At 32.0% G+C, this 17587-nt stretch overlaps 1 long non-coding RNA gene across 1 annotated transcript; it reads left to right on the top strand.

The window, feature by feature from the left end:
* The first annotated feature begins 3020 nt into the window (after positions 1-3020).
* On the top strand, positions 3021-4189 carry LOC140694105 (uncharacterized). The gene is made up of 2 exons (XR_012069857.1): positions 3021-3245; positions 4103-4189. It is a non-coding gene; the product is annotated as an uncharacterized lncRNA (long non-coding RNA).
* Positions 4190-17587: the final 13398 nt, after the last annotated feature.

Genomic DNA, 17587 nt, shown 5'->3' on the forward strand with positions numbered 1-17587 from the left:
GTTACCCTGTTTTGTATGTATATTGACCCGTTACTATATATTTTTATAATAACTGAAAGGAATATAAATTTAAATGCATCATACAGAGAACAGAAATAAGAAGAAAATAATCTGTATTGTCCTGTTTCACTATCTAAATTTTAAATTTAAACTTAAAAATTTTGACGTCCTGTTTTACAATATCATTATTATTCTGTTGTAAGTCATTGTAGCTTTTGCCTTTCTAATTATGCCTTTCTCTTTCTATAGCATCCTGCTTCTTTATTTTTTGAGGAGATGTTTCATTATGTCTTTTTCTGTTGCTAAATTCTTTTAGTATTTGCTTGTGTGGAGATTATTTTTCTCTCCTTCTATTCTAAAGTTTAGCCTTGCTTGATATCTTATCTTAGATAACAGATTTCTTTCATTCTGGACTTTGAATATGTCTTGCCACTGCCTTCTGCCTGTTGTATTTGTGTGAGGAACATGTTTAAAAATAAAATATATATAATTATATATATGTAAAGAATACCTACAAATGAAGTTATCAAATACAGAGAAAACCTATACTTTAAAAAATAGAAAACATAGATGAAGGAAATTAAAATTGATCCAAAGAAATGAAAAGATCTCTTATGTTAATGATGTGAAACAGTGTGGTTGAAACAACCTTACTACCCAAAGGAATCTACATTTAATGTGATTCATGTCAAAATAACCATGAGATTTTTAAATTAAATAGAAGAAATAATTTCAAAATTTATATGCAACCACAAAGATCTTAGTTGCCAAAATAATCTTGAAAAAGAGTATTGAATATAATATTGTAAATTTCTCTGTTGTTAAACAGTCCTACAAAACTTTAGTAATTTAAACAACATGATACTGGCTCAAAAACTGACACCAATCAATAGAAGAGAATAGAGCAACCAGATATAATCCCTCTCACCTATGATAAATTAACCTATGAAAAAAGAAGCAAGAGTATTAAATGAAGAAAAGAGATTCTCCTCAATAAGCATTGCTGGGGAGGCTGAACAATTGAAAGATAGATTAGAGTATTTCCTCACATTGTATACAATCATTAAGCACAGAATATCTTTTATTTATTATGTTTACTTATATTTTTCCACCTGTAATTTATAGATCTATGTTTAGATCTTTTATTTAACTTATCAAATGTATTCCTATTTTATTCTTTTTTGTATAAATTTACACACAATTGATTTCCTAATTTCTCTTCCTGATAATGTGTTGTTACTATATAAAAATGCAATGGATATTTGTATATTGATTTTGTATACAGCAAGTTTACTAAGTTTGTTCATTATTTCTCACAGTCACTGGCAGTGTGTGTGCAGATTTCTAACTATGTATAATTATGTCATCTATAAAAATTTTACTGCTTGCTCACAAGTTGAATGACTTTTATATTTTTTCTTGACTAGTTGTTCTGGCTAGAACTTCTAGTAGTGTAATATAGGACTTGTTTGTATGAGCTATTTTTTCTTATTACTGTACCAGAGAAAAACCTTCCTGTATGCTAACATTGAACTTGATGTTAGTCATTGGTTTTTCATATACGGATTTTACTATGTTTAGTCATATTCTGTCTACAGCAAATTTGTTAAAAAAATTTTTATAAAAAAGTTAAGATCAGATCCGTGAATAATTTTCCTACATATTTTGAGATTTTTATTTTTGAATTCTTTATTTAACGGATGGTATCACATTTATTGATTTGCGTATGTTAAATAAAATTAAGAATCAGGACTAAATTCAACTTAACTATACTTTATAATACTTATAATATGCCATGACTTCAGCTTCCTAATATTTACTTAGAATGGAATATACACATACTGAAGGAAAAATTTACATAGTAGCTTGAGTGAACATTTATTTATTTAAAAATTTTATCTCTCATTTTGAATTTGGCTTATGTTTAGTGGAATTTATGTCTAAATAAAGAATACAATTTTGGTAGAACTGGCTTTACTACAGTTCACTGATACAGAACCTAGCTATTATTAACAATAAGTGTACAAAACACTTGCCTTAAATTGCTGCATTATACTAACAATGCCAACTCTTTCAGGATGAGAAACATATTGCTTCCTAAAATGCATTATTTGGTCTTTTAAACCCCATCCCACATATAATGTTATTTCTTTGTTTTTGATTGTTTGTTTGCCCCTTAATGGAGGCACTGATTTTTGAACCCATGATCTTCTGTATAAGTTTATATATCAACATCATTTTGGAACACTTAAGAGAAGCCGCAAGAGCATGGACTATAATGATGAGAAGAAAATTTATTACTTCGAGGGACTGAAAAACCTCTGAGTGAAAGAATGGCAAAAGTAAACTTTTATAAGAATACCTTAATAATTTCTCTTTTGTAATTTTAAAGTAGAATACTAAATTACATTTGTTTTACTTACAGCACTAAATTATATTTTCATACAAAAATTACCCCTTTGGGATTTCTTAAATTTGATTCATTATTTTAATCTAGTTTTATTTCATAAATATTTATCATTTATTCTAAAACATACCAAATACACTGATATGTATTCTGCTCATGTTTTGAATAAAGAGCTACTTCTTGTAAAGTAAACAGATAAATAACTACTTCCATTTCCAAATCAAATTAAGTTTCACCTTACTAATTATAATGAAATAGGTATACATTTCCTGCAGAGGTTTTACACAAATTTCACTTAAAATTCCATAACTTTAAAATTATTTTATATATTTTGTGCATTATTTATACTCTGTTCATCAATGTTGTATAAATTTGTGTACAAAAGTATGGAGATTTGTTTTATTTCATAGACCCCAGCATTAATTATTTAAAAAGATTTTCTTGGGGTAATAATTGCAGATCACACTATAAAAAAAGGCATCCTATATGTTTCATTTTAACTGGATGAATGAGAAGTAAACACTGGCTGGATGTTACACTTGACTTGCTAGGAGACCAGTCGTTATGTGATGTCACATCTACTCAAGTTGAGAACCATTGTGATGGCCTAGTAGTTTATCTGTGCAGGCCTGCCAGAGCAGCATATGAAGCTGCAGTGCTCAAAATCATTCAGATTAGAAAAGTAGCTGTAGAAAAAGTTATTTGAGATGGCAAATATTTCTTCAGAATTTCAAGATAGGTCTCATAATGATGGACCAACTGGTTCAGGAAACTCCGGAAGATCTGTATTGTTTGATCCAACAATCTCTGGGGACTTGTCTTGAGGTCTATGATTGAAGTAAGTGATTTTCAGAATTTGTCTGAAGAATCCTTGTTTAAAAGTCCATGTTACACATATTGTGTCTCTGAGCCAGATGAAGATAATGATTTTCGTTCTCTGACATTTCCAAGAAAAATCTGGAAAATGGTTGGGAGTTATCAATTTAAATCCAACTGGTGGGATGATAATGAAACTTCCATAGTGATTGATGAAGTTGTCTTAAAGAAGGAAGTTTTGGAAAGAAAGTCCCCTTTCAGAGTATTTGAAACTGGAAGTATGAAAAGTTTAGTTAGACAGCTTAACATTTATAAGTTTAGGAAAGTGCAGCAGAATTTTTAAAGATCTGCTTGTCTAGCTGACTTTCTAGCAGAAGAAAAAGAAGTCTCTCTTTTAAGCAAGGTATTCAGTAATTGTAGTTACGACTTGGTAACTTATATATAAAATTTTATTTTGTACATCGATCTATGGTAATGTAAATGTAAATCTAGAGTTTGAAAACTGTATAAAACTACAAATGCTAAAATTCTTTATTTTTTCAAAAAATGAGGACAGAGCCTTAAGTATTCAAGATTGTGTGAAACTTTCCTAGCAACTAGGAATCTTACGAGAAATCTAAATAAAGGTATTAAAGCCGCTTTTAAAAAGTGGCTTTCACCGTTACTGCAAATGCTAGCTTCTTAAATTTGAATACTTAAATACTATTTAAATGTGCATATTCCAAATAAGGAATTTCAAAACATAGTCAGCAATGTGCATATTTTGATGATATTATCTTAGCATAGTAAACGTGAAATCTGAGGTTTTGTAGGTTAGGCTTAATTTAGTCTTGTATTTTGGTTTAAAATATTACTAAAATCTTTCTCTTTTGGTTGTAGCTGCAGTTCTGCCATAATCCAAATCTTAAACGAGGCTGTCCCCAGCTTTTAGTGAGAATAAAAAGAAGAATTGGGATTAAAAATGTCTCTCTGGTATCTTCATTGGCTGAAGATTTCAAAAAGAAGCACGTTAAAGCAGGGGGTAACGTGCATAATGACAATTTTGATTTTGTGGTTGACACTAGAGGAGAAAGTGCATTTTTACTTTCTGCAAATTTAAACATGCCTCTAATAAGGAAGCCCTCTTCTAGCCACATAATAGGTGATACAACTACCTTGATCAGAGGTGATTTTTCTCCTCCACTTTCAATGTCAGTTAGATCACCAGAACAATATTGCAATGGATCAACGTGCTTTTATAAATCAGTTGAACACTGCCCACAGGCACTCTCAAAGCAGCTACACTGAAGCAAATGGCCGTGTTGTGAACTTCATTACATTTACAATATCTACTTCTCAGTACAGTACCTTGTCTCCCATACTGAGCAATCATGTTTGACTAATGGTGGAGCCTTCTAATTTTCCATATAGATATCACAACATATCTGCCAATGACGGTCGTTTTTCTCAACTTCAACCAGGGAGCAAACCATGGTTACCAGTGACATTGATAGCTGATACATCAGCTACCTCTCTTTCAAGGCCAGCTCATCAGCCATCTTCATTTTATGAACGTCATCCTAAACACAACTTATATACCAGAGGACTACCATATTATGCAGGATAACAAAGATTAATATTGATGGTGGCAAATGCTGACAACTATATGCAATTTTCTTATTTGAACGATAAACATACATGTTTACCTGTATTTTCGATATTTTTTTTAAAATAAAGAGTTAAACGGGAGTCTATGATATCATTTAAAGAAAAAGAGATATTTGATTGATATGATCACTTGATGGAACAATATGGGAGTAAATTTAAATAATTTCTTGTAAGCAGGAAGAGAAAATGGAAGAATTTGGAAAAAGACTAAAACATGGAGAGAGGGAAAGTTATTAGTGGTTTCTGGTTCATCCTGGAAAGTATGAAAAGTGTTAAGTTCGGATAGGTTGGAACAGAAGATAATGCAGGAACCGGCCCAGGGAACATGGTCTCTATTATGTCATCCCTGGAATCATGAAGGTCACATGATATAGTCTCAGATGGTACATTTAGCATGTGGAAGAAATTAAGAAGTAATTTTATCTATGGTCTTCTTTGTGCTGTTCTCAAAGCATTCCAGTTGGTGCTTTCATTTCCTGCCCTAAATATTCTATGCTATAATTTCTAGTCAATACCTTATGTTGCTTTTATTTCCAACCAAGGACAAACTTACATCCTCAGGGTGGCTCTTAATGCCTTTCCAACTCTATGCACACAAACTGAACTTAGTTAAGTCATTCGTTTATAAATCTGGCATCTGACTACCTTGGCATATGTTTATGTTTCACTGTATCTGGAGATACATCCAGGAAAATGCTTGTCATATATGTAAGCTCCAACCTCGCAAATTTTGCTCCAGCTAATCCTTGAACTTATGTTCTCCTATTACCTAATTAGACTTTCCCAGTCTCAGCACAGAAACCACCTCCTCCAGATGTTTTCTGTCTATCCCCCTTTCCTTGTCTAACTTGGATACCAACACAGTAAGCACAGCACATGCCACAGGATGCATTTTAGTATTTAGTGAATGAAAAATACATGTTGACTTTAAGCATAATCTACTTTCCTGAGACAGCAAATCTCTCATGGTTTTCAAACTATTTCATTATTGTCTTTACTCTTCACCACAAACTAGCTCTTTTCATAGCCCAAGGACTAGTCACTCAAGACAGTAATTCGAGGTAGGTAAAGGAGACAAAGTATTATTTTCTTCTTAATTCATGCCTCCAGTGGCCTAAAGCATTCAATTCTCATTTGCTGGATTATTTCCTGTCTCTTCATCACCTGCCCACCCATAAGTAGCTGATTCTCTTCCCCATACCAAAAAATATACTGCCTTCTAATTAATTTACTTCTTAGAATCAGAGCTTTATCCAGAAGAGACAGTGTCATTGCAAACATTTAATGGAGGATTATACATCCCACATAAATTGTGCCCCTTCTAATCTTCACACAGGCAGTATCTAAGAGGTAATAGTCCCTTGGTTGGAGTGGTTGTGTTCAGTAACCAAATTGTAACCTAAAATGTGTGGACTAAAAAGAGGTGAGGGTGGTAGTATTAAAAATTTGTCCAACTGCAAGAATACCAAATTTATACAAATATTAGGAAATATAAAATTTTCATGGAAGACTTTGACTATTTCCCATTAATTTAAAATAAATGTTGAACATTTTCAGAATGTGAATTGCCCTGAAATGCTGGAAAATTGTAGGCAAGGTCAGGGAGCCTAAGGCTTCTGCTCACAACCATGCAGCCAGTGTCAGCTGATAAGACTGGAATGGCAACACTGAATACTGAAAAAGTGTCACCAATTGTGAAGAAAGCCTTTGATAATCTGGAGAATGGGCAAATGGGTCAGGTTAAGCTCTAGCAACATCCCACCAATATGATTTTACCAAGAGAAGAAAGGAGCCCACTTGCAGCAGGAGATCTGTGTCTGGACAGCAGTGGTTGTTCCTAAAGCAGAAACATCAAGCTTTTATGTTTGTCAGCTCAACTATGATGGTGACTATTTTTTGCTTACATTAGCAGTCTGGGTTTCAGTTGGGCTGGTTCACAGCTAGTTTCGAGCTCTCTTATCACACAGTGGGTCTTACTGTGATCATCATAACAAGGTTCTATACTGATAAGTCAAAAGCTACACTTTACTTAAAAATTAGAATTCCTAAAGAAGAATATTGTTTGTTTGTCCATCTGTAGTTCTCTACCTGGGAAAACCTAGAGTATTGGCAAATGTACAAAAGTTTTCTGGTGTGTGAAAACTATTCTCTGAGCTCTGACCACTGAATTCTTCCCACAAAATACTACAAATCTGTCTAACACTGTGTGTGTGTGTGTGTGTGAAGTTGGACTGTTAAGCAGTAACTAAGTTTATCTTAGTTGAGTCATCAGTGAATTATTCCTCTGCTTCTGGCAGAATCTCTGTGAATTAAGAGTTTCATTTTGCCACCAGATTTTCTTCCGATCAGGGAGAGGTAGATTATATTTCTCCCAGTATACTAATTGTTACCTGTTCATTGAATCCCAAGCTAATGCTAGGGCCAAGCCACTGAAACCTTGAATTGGACAGAGGCATATATATTCACCAGTCCCCAGAGCCCAGCACAGGACTGTGTGTCCTTCTTAATTTAAGTTTGTGTCTACTTTGTTTTCTTTTAATTCTCATTGTTGACACAACTTATTTTTTCTTTGAACACCCCTTGACTGATTTATATGGACTGAACCACTGATTTATTTCTTTTAAGCTACAAATTACAATAACATTTCTTTCCTTGGACTACCTGGATTAAAGTGAGCATAGTCATCATTTTGAAAGCAGTCCTCAGTCCTAAAAATGCAGAACCTTTACAGCTCTTTGTCCAGCACTTGAGCCAGAATGTTTGTTGTTGATCTCAGGGATTATCCTCACATTCCCTTATGCAACCATGAGGAAACAGCACATTGTTATCCAAAATCAAGTCTTTGTCAGTATTGCTTTCCCTTTGCAAAACAGTTAAGAATTGTAGGAGTTCTGAGATTTAAACATGCTTAGATTTTTAGCAACCTAGCATTTTCATATTTTACAGATGCTCTCGTGGAGATGAGACTTTTGGTCTGAGACAGTGAACTTTATCATTCACAGCAAAAGCAGCCAGGGTTAATATTTGTATCCATTCCCTAATCTCAGATGAATACACAAAGTGAAATTTTGTTGCCTACAGAAGCAGTGGGCTGTTAACATGAAGAAAGATTTAGGCATTTTAAAACACTATTTTTATTAGTATCTTTATGTATAATTTATTAGAATCACTTATTTATTAGTATCTTTAACTAGGATAATATATCATTACTAAAGATTACTTGTTGCAAAAAGAATCATGAGAAATGACAAGAGAAAAAGTGACCATTGACTTTCCCTATTTTCTTCCACTTTTATTGAGATATAATAGGCATAAAACATTGTGTAAGTTTAGGTGAACAGGATAGTGATTTGATTTACAAGTGTCATGAGATAAATATCATAGCAATTTTAGGGAGAATTCTTTATCTCATTTAGATGCAATTTTAAGGAAATACAATTTGTCTTTTGGTTGTGATGAGAAAAATTATGGTCTACTCTCTTAACAACAATGATATTGAACATAAAGCAGTATTAACTGTAATTTTCATGTTACTATGGGGTATCCCTAGAACACGATTCTTTTACAGCTGGATATTTATAGCTTTTGAGTTCATTAATCAAATCCTACTTTCCCAACCCCTGCCTCTGTTCACTACAAATCTAATTTTTTTCTATGTGTATGTTTGTTTGTTATTGAAGTGTACATTAATCTATAACACTGTGTTAGTTTCTCTTTCACAACATACTGTTTGCTGTATTTAATATATTTCATACAGATCACCAAATATATCTAGTTGTGATATGTTGCTATTTAAAGATATTTAATAGTTTTTGGCTATTCCCCATACAGTTCATTTCTTGTCCCTGACTCATTTAATTTGCAACTGGAAAATTTTCTCTCTTAATTTTTTCAACTTTTCTTTTTCTCACCCCATTTCCCTCCTTCTTGTGAACAACCTGTTTCTTTCTATATGTATAACTCCATATCTGTGTTTTTATGTTCATTTGTTTAAAATTCAAATATGAATAAAATCATTCAGCATTGTCATTCACTTCCTGACTTATTTGACTTAGCATATTACCCTCTTGATCAACCCATTTGTTGCAAAAGGCAAGAACTTATTCTTTTTAGAGCTGAGTAAAAACCCATTTTATTTTTATGTGTGTGTATATATATATATAGCTCATATATATATATAAAGTGCGTGTGTATAAATATACATATAGATAAATCTGTACTTAAGATGGGTAGATATAAAAATTATATAAACACAATTTCTTTATCCATCATGTATTGATGAGCAATTAATTTGCTCCTATATCCTGTCTATTGTGGATAATGCTGCAGTGAATATAGGGTTGAATTTATCTTTTCTAATTAGTGTTTTTATTTTCATGGAATAAGTATCCTGATATGTATATGTTGGATTATATTTCATTTTTAATTTTTAGATAAAGCTCCATGTTGTTTTCCACAGTGGAAGCACATATTTACATTCACTCCAGCAGTGCATCAGGGTTGTTTTTCTAACATCCTAACCAACAATTATGTTTGTTATCTTTTTCATAGTAGTCATTATGACAGGAGTGACATAAAATCTCATTGCGTTTTGGACTTGCATTTTTCTGAAGCTTAGTGATGTTGATCGGTTTCACGTGCCTGGTGGTTACCTTTCCCAACTGTATATTCATTTTTTGTAATGGGCTTAATGACAATAACTGTCTCATTTCATTTTAAGGCATTCTGTTGTGTGCCATTATTCTGTTTTTTCTGTGCCACTACCATATTATTTTTAATACTGTAGCTTTGTATTAAAGTTTAAAATCAGGGACATAGATGCATCCTCTTTGTTCTTTGTTAAAGTTGTTTGTGTTTTTAGTTTGTTTGTTTTCTTTCCTTTCCTTTTTCTTAGTGATTTCATCTCTTTTCGGTTTACATGTAAATTTTAGAATTATTTATTTTAAGTGTCTGAAAATGCCCATGGTATTTTGATAGGCACTGAATTTAATTTGCGTATTTTGTTGGCTAGTACTATCATTTAAACAATATTTTTTCCTCATCAATGAACACATTATATCCTTTCATCTGTTTGCATTAACTTCAATTTCTTTTATAAATATTTTATAGTTTTCTGAGTACAGGTTTTTTACCTCCTTGGTTGGATACATTTCTTGATTTATTTTTTTTGTAATGCAACTGTAAATGTGACAGTTCCCTCACTTTCTCCATCTGTTAGCTTGCTGTTAGTGTGTAGAAATGCAAGATTTCAGTATGTTAGTTTTACATTCAGAAATTTTACCAAATACATTGATAAGCCCTAGTAGTTTTGTGGCACCATTTTTAGGATTTCTGTTTACAGTATGCCATTTTCAAACAGATACTTTTACTCCTTTTCTTAATTAGCTAAATTTTATTTACCTTTATTTTGGATAGCTATGGCTAGAATTTCCATACTATACTGAATAAAAGTGGTAAGAGTGATCATTCTTCTCTTCTTCCTGCTCTTACTGGAGATGCTTCCAGCTTTTAATCAGTGAGTGTCATGTTAGATGAGTTCTTGTCATATAAGTCCTTAACTGTGTTGAGGTAATGTTTCCTCATGCCCACTTTGAAGAGAAATATAATCTTAAATAGATACTGAATTTGTCAAAACATTTTATGACTCTATTGAGGTGACCATATAATTTTTATTCTTCAGGTTGTTTGTGTGGTGTATTATACTGATTAATTTGTGGGTATTGAATCACTTTTTCATCCCTGGAATAAAATGGACTTAATCATAATGTATAATCCTCTTAATATATTGTTATATTTGCTAACAATTTAGTGGTGATTTTTGCATCTATGCTTATCAGTAGTATGTAACCTGTAATTTTTTGAGGTATTTGTTCCACCTGTAGTAGCAATGTGATACAGAAATGTGGGGTAGAAAGCCTCCTTTCCTCTCGAAATTTTTGGAATTCTCTGAGAAGTATAGTTGATAGCTCTTCTTTAAATGTTTGGCAGAAATCACCTGTGAAGATGTTAGGCCTGGAATTTTGTTTCTTGGGAGATTATTTTAAATATTTATTCGATTTCATTAGTGATAATCTGTTCATATTTTATTTATCATTCTATTCTGGAGATTAAGTCTTTCTAAGAAATTGTCCATTTCTTCAAGGGTTTCCATTTTATTCACATATAATTTGTTGTATCAAATTACGATGCTTTGTATTTCTTTGATATAAGCTGTAATTTCTCATTTATTTCTGAGCTTACTAATCTGTAACTCTTTTTTTGCTCATGTGTCTGGTTAAAGTTTACAAACATTATTTATCTTTCAAAAGCCATTATTTAGATTGATTAAATGTTTATATTTTTAATCCTTATTTTATTTAATTATATTCTGTACTTTCAGCTGTCTTTCCTTCTACTGACAAGTTTTTTTATTATTATGTGACATCTTTTGGTTGTAAGAATATGTTATAAGAGAGAAATGGTTCTTATTTGTATAAGTGGGATTATTTGCTATAAGCATCCCTATTAATACTGCTTTTGTTACACCCCATGGATTTTGTTTTTGTTGTCATTTTTCTTTATATATTTTTTCTTTGATTTATACAGCAATCCAGTTGTTGTTAATATTGTATAAATTATCCTCCACACTTTAGTATTTTTCTCAGGTTTTATCTTTAAGTAAATTTCTATTCTCACAGAATACATAAGTTTTTTCACCAAACAAGGAGAAAAATAATAAAATTTATACATACAACTGAAAGACACAAATTTTCTAAAATTATTTTCAAAAATGAACAAAGCTGTGTGTAATACCCTACCTGAGTTTAGAACATACTATAAAGCTACAGTAATCAATACATCAAAATATGGCAATTAAAGAAACACATAGATCAATTGAACAAAATAAAGTGTCAGAAAATAAACCTACAAACATATGGTGAATTAGTGTACAAAGAACGAGGCAAGAGTATACAATAAAAAAAAGGCAGTCTCTTCAACAAGTAGTTCAGAGATAACAGGACAGTACATGTAATTGGAAGATGTAAGAGCACTTCCTTTCATAGTAGAAAAAATGAGATAGAAATGGATTAATTTCCTAAATGTAAAGCCTGAAACTGTACAATTTTTGACCAAGAACATGAGCAGAACTGACTTTGAGATAAATCATAGCAATCTTTATTTTTGATCTGTCTCCAAATTAAAAAAAAAACTAATAGTTACAATTTTTATTTACTGAGGAAAAAATAGATGTACTATGTGATACAAGGATTCTATTTCTTGTATTAGTGTGAAGTGCAAAATCTTTTGCAGAGCAAAGGGAACCTTCAACAAGACATATGATAACTGACAGAAAAGAGGGAAGAATTTCACACAATGGGACCAACAAGATGTTAATATCAATAATATATATATAGCATATTAGATTCAATATTTAAAAATAAAGACCCCAAATTAAAAACAGTTAAACAATTTTATGGAAACTTTTCAAAAACACACATGTGGATGATTTTCATGCTCATAAAAAGAAAGACAACTTTGCTATTCATTAGGAAAACATAAATCCAAACCAGAATGAAACATAATTTTACAGCAATCAAAATGGCAATTAACAAAATGTCTACAAATGACAAACATTAATAAGAATGTCGATAAGATGGAACTCAGGTACACTGATGGTGAAAACGTAAATAGATGCATCCACTATTATAAAACTGTGGACAGTGCTCAGAAAACTGGAAATAGAAGCATTATCTGTTGCAGCAACTCCTGTTTTCAGTATAAATCTGAGAAAAAATGAAAAGATTATCTTAAAAGATATATTACCCCAAATGTTCTTAACATCATCATTTATAGTAGCCAAGGGTAGAAGCACAACTCAACTGCCCATCAACAGATGATTGACTGAAGTAGATGTGAGATATTGATAACATAATAAATACTTCATCATTGTACATTAAAAAGTAAAATTCTGCCATTTGGAACAATGTGACTGGACCCAGAGGGTGTTGCATATAGGAAAATAAGTCATACAGGGAAAAACACTCTATGTTGTCACCTAAATGAGGAAAACAAAAGTATAAGAGAAATAATCATTAAAAAACAGAAAAAGAATGACATATATTTGTGTAGTGTACCAAGTAGTGGTTTCCTGTGGGGAAAGGGAAGAAGGATGGAGAACACAGAAATGTGCAAGGTACAAAAAGAAATTAGAGAACTGAAAGGGCTATATTTACAGCATGGAGAATTATTTTAATAATTTAATTGATTTTAAAGAGATTATAGGGATATATTTTAGTAAAATGTGCATGTAGGTGGGAAAAACATTGAAAAAAATAACCCAGGAAAATCAAAATATTTTGTAGTACTATGACATTAAGGGAGGTGTTTTGTTCATTTTCTTTATTGTTCTTATATGTCCTAATTAGAATTTAAGCTTTTAATTGAAAAGGTATATACTTTTAAAAGTGACATAAGTTTAAAATATTTTTGTCTCTCCCCTTATATCTACAGTCATTAAAACGTTCATATCTGAACAAAAATAACTACAACACAAAACAATACTCCAGAACGCATGTGAACAGGTGAAGTTTGGTGGACTAAAACACACAAAGGAGGCTGAACTGAGGAAAGAGCAGATTTGGTGTCTGCAACCAAGGCCACCTGAATAGGATATCTGAGTCCACAAGTTCAGAGAACGCAGTAGAAACAGAGTTTCAGTGGTTCACAGCTTCAGCCTCCAACTGTACCAGTACTCATGATCACAGGTAACTAGGAGGGAGCCACAATGGAGACAGAATTTCCATCCTTCAGACACTCAGACATTTATGAAACTGTCCCTACTCCCCATTCATAGTGGTGGAGACAATTTACCTTGCAACACTGGACATGGCAAAGGCACTTGTATGATTCCAAATACCCATCTGTCTTTACAAATTTCCTCAATGTGTACACTGATTCTCAAGGGATATCAGATAAAAGGAAGGGTTCTCCATCCCAGTGACAACAGCGGCATTAATTACCGGAAATTTCTAAGAAGTGACAATGAAAGCACATCTTTTATCCAGACAGTAGCAACTGGAAAGTGCTATTTTGAAATATTATCAGAGGTAGCTCAGGTAAGTAAAATGAAAAATTGTGCAATATTGCAAGCTACCAGAAAACGTAAGCAAGGACTCCAACTCCCAATCTGTTATTAAGTGTCATCAGAGCAATAATTTATCAAGATCATGACCAATCACAGTAACATTATAGGGCACGCTAACTCACAGATAGACACAAACAGACACCGAGACAGACACAGACACACATGCACACACACACGCACCTGCACACACACACACACACAATGTCAACCCTGCAGCAAACAAACTTCAAGCCATGATATATTGCTATATAACTAATAGAGAATCCAAATAGGTGTCATACAGAAACTCAATACAAAATACATAACTAAGAAAGCAGTTTAGTGAGCTCAGGAATAAATGAAATGATAATAAGGAATACATTACCTAAGAGACTGAAACTATAAAATAACCAAACACTACTGGAGGACCAGGAGAATTTAATAAATGAGATGAAGAATGCAACAGAAAGCATTGGAAGTAGACTGTCTTTGTGGAAGAGAGATTAGCAAACTCACCAATACAAAACTAGAAATGATAGGAGAGGGCAGAGATTCAAGATATTAAAAAGTGAGGAAATTCTACAGTAGACATCAGACTTCCTCAGGAAGTGCACATTAGAGTGTAACCCTGGAGAGAGAAGACAGAAGGCAGCTGATGGTTTATTTAAAGAAGTAATAGTCGATAACTTCCTGAACCTGTGTAAGGAACTGACATACAAGTCTGTGAGCCAAAAAAAACCAATAAATTTAAGACAAAGGGACCTCCTTCAGGATACGTTATATGCAAATTGGCAAGTCAATGAAAGAGTAAAATTTTAAAGGCAGCCAAAAAAGTTATGATAATCTACAAAGGAACCACCATTAGTCTATTGGCAGAATTCTGAGCAGAAAACATATGCCAAGGGTAAATAAAATTGTATTTTCAAACTACTGAAATAAGAAATCACTCACCGAATAATACTTATACAGTTATCACTCAGATATAAAGTGAAAGTAAAGACTTTAACAGACAAACAAAACCTGAATTAGATGAAAAATCAAAACCGAGACATCTTATAAGAGGTGTAGAAAAGAAGTCTTCTAAGAAATATAAAATGGCAGAAATATGCAAAATATTGAACAAAATTCTAAGAAGAGTCCATGAGAAAGTTGCAACTTTTTTTTTGGTTATGTTATTAAATGCTACTATACTATATGGATTAAAGAGAGAAAAATAAGAAATCAAGGGCAATAGATATAGATGCTTCAAACTAGTATCATGTTCAGAAGTTTAAAAGAAATAATTTGAAACAGAAATTATAAAAAGTAAAGAGTAAAACAAAACAATATTTAAGGAAGATTCTATCAACAGAGAAAGGACTAAATTATACATAATATGTTTTATTTTTAATTGAAGTACAGTAGATGTATAATATTGCATAGTTTCAGATGTACAGCATAGTGATTCCAACCACTTTGTAGATTATATTGCATTACGAATTATTACAATAATTGTAACATAAAATTATTTTAAGCTATTGTGTTTAATTCCCTAATCTATACAGATTATCCTTGTTGCTTCTCTACTTAATATATACTACTTTGTATCTGTCAATGTTGTACCATTAAATTCTCTTTCCCTTCCACTTTGGTAAATATAAATTTTTCCCATATCTTTGAGTCTGCTTAAGTCTTGTCTATCTAATCTCTTTTCCTCTCCATCATGTCTCTATCTATCTCTCTATCTCTCTCTATCTATCTATTATCTATCTATCTATCTATCTATCTATCTATCTATCTATCTATCTATCTATCTATCTATCATTTATCTATATATCTATTTATCATGTATCTATGTATCTATACTTCTATCTATTTATCTGTCATATATCAATAAATAGCTATAGATAGATGTACACAGATATTTGATATTCTTTAGATTTCACAGATAAATTAAATTATATACTTTTGTCTTTGTCTAAGTTAATTCACTAAGCATAATATTTACTAGGTCCTTTCATGATGCTGAAATAGCAATGTGTTATACTTTTTCATGGCTGGGAATTTTTCCATCGCATATGTATAGAAACATCATATCTTCTTAAGTCCATAGTCTACTGTGGACTCTTGGATTGCTTCCATGTCTTTCATATTATAAACAGTGCAGTTGTGAACATCGGTTCTTCTCAGTTTAGGGGGTTTTCCCCAGATTTTTCCTAGGAGAGTTATTACTGGGTCATATGGTAGTTAACTTTTTAGTTTTTAAACAAATTTGAATAATTTTTTCCTTAGAAGTTGTACAAATTTACATTCCTACCAAGAGTATACAAGAGATTTCTTACCTCCACATCGTCTCCAACACTTACTATTTGTAGACTTTGATAATAGCTGTTTGACCAGTGTGAAGTGATACCTCATTGTTGTTTTGATATGCAATTATGTAATAATTAGTAATATTGAGAAATTTTATCACTTTCCTTTTACTCATCTGAATGTTTTCTTTGGAAAAATATTAACTCAGGTACTCTTCTTTTGTTTTTGATTGGGTTTTTGTTTTTCATCTTGAGCTGTGTAACCTAAATCCATGTTATATCTATTAACCTACATTTATTAACCCCTGGTCACTTGCATTGTTTGCAAATATGTTCTCCAATTACATAGGCAATGTTTTCATTTCCTTGATAGTGTCCTGAGCTGTGCAGAAATTTTCAAGTTTGTTTAGGTAACACTTGCTTACTTTTGCTATTATTTCTTTTACCTTAGGAGACTGATATAAGAAAATATTCCTATGATGTATATCTAATAGTGTATCACCTATACTCCCTTCTAGCACTTTTATAGTATCAGGTCTTACATGTAGGTCCTTAATAAACTTGGAATTTATTTTTGTATAGGATCTCAGGGAAAGCTTTTATTTCACTGTTTTACATGTAGATGTCCAGATTTCCCAACACCATCCATTGAAGTGACTGTCTTTTCTCCATTGTGAACTCTTGCCTCTTTAATCATTGATTCATTGCTCATAGGAGTGTGGAATTTTTTCTAGGCTCTCTATCTCTTTTTATTGATTATATCTCTGTGACAATGCCATACTGTTTTTATTACTGTAGGTTTTTAGTATAGTAAGGTATCCAGGAGGGTTATACCTAAAGATTTGTTGTTTTTCCTCAAGATCATTTTGGCAATTTTTAATGGTTTCATGTAATCTTAGAGTCATTTATTTTCTCGTTCTGTGGAAAATACTACAGCTTCGTAACAGTAATTGCACTGTATCCTTAGGTTCCTTTGTGTAGTACTGTCATGTTAACAATATGAACTCTTTCAATCCAAGAGCACAAGACATCTTTCCATTTCTTAGAATCATTTTTAATTTCTTTGTCAATTTTTTTATAATTTTCAGTGTGTAGATTTTTCACAAATGCGGTTACATTTATTCCAAGATATTCGGAGGAATGGGGTTTTAAATATTATTGCTTTCAACGTCCATTTTATGGTATCTCATGATTACTGTGGACAAATGCAAGAGACGTCTTTACATTAATCCTGTACTCTGTTCCCTTGATGAAATTATTTTTTGTTCATAATAGTAAGTGTGGAGCCCTTAGGACTCTCTGTGTAGATTTTTATGACTTCAG

Source organism: Vicugna pacos, unplaced genomic scaffold (genome assembly GCF_048564905.1).
Source record: "Vicugna pacos unplaced genomic scaffold, VicPac4 scaffold_20, whole genome shotgun sequence".
In the NCBI taxonomy this organism is placed as follows: domain Eukaryota; kingdom Metazoa; phylum Chordata; class Mammalia; order Artiodactyla; family Camelidae; genus Vicugna; species Vicugna pacos.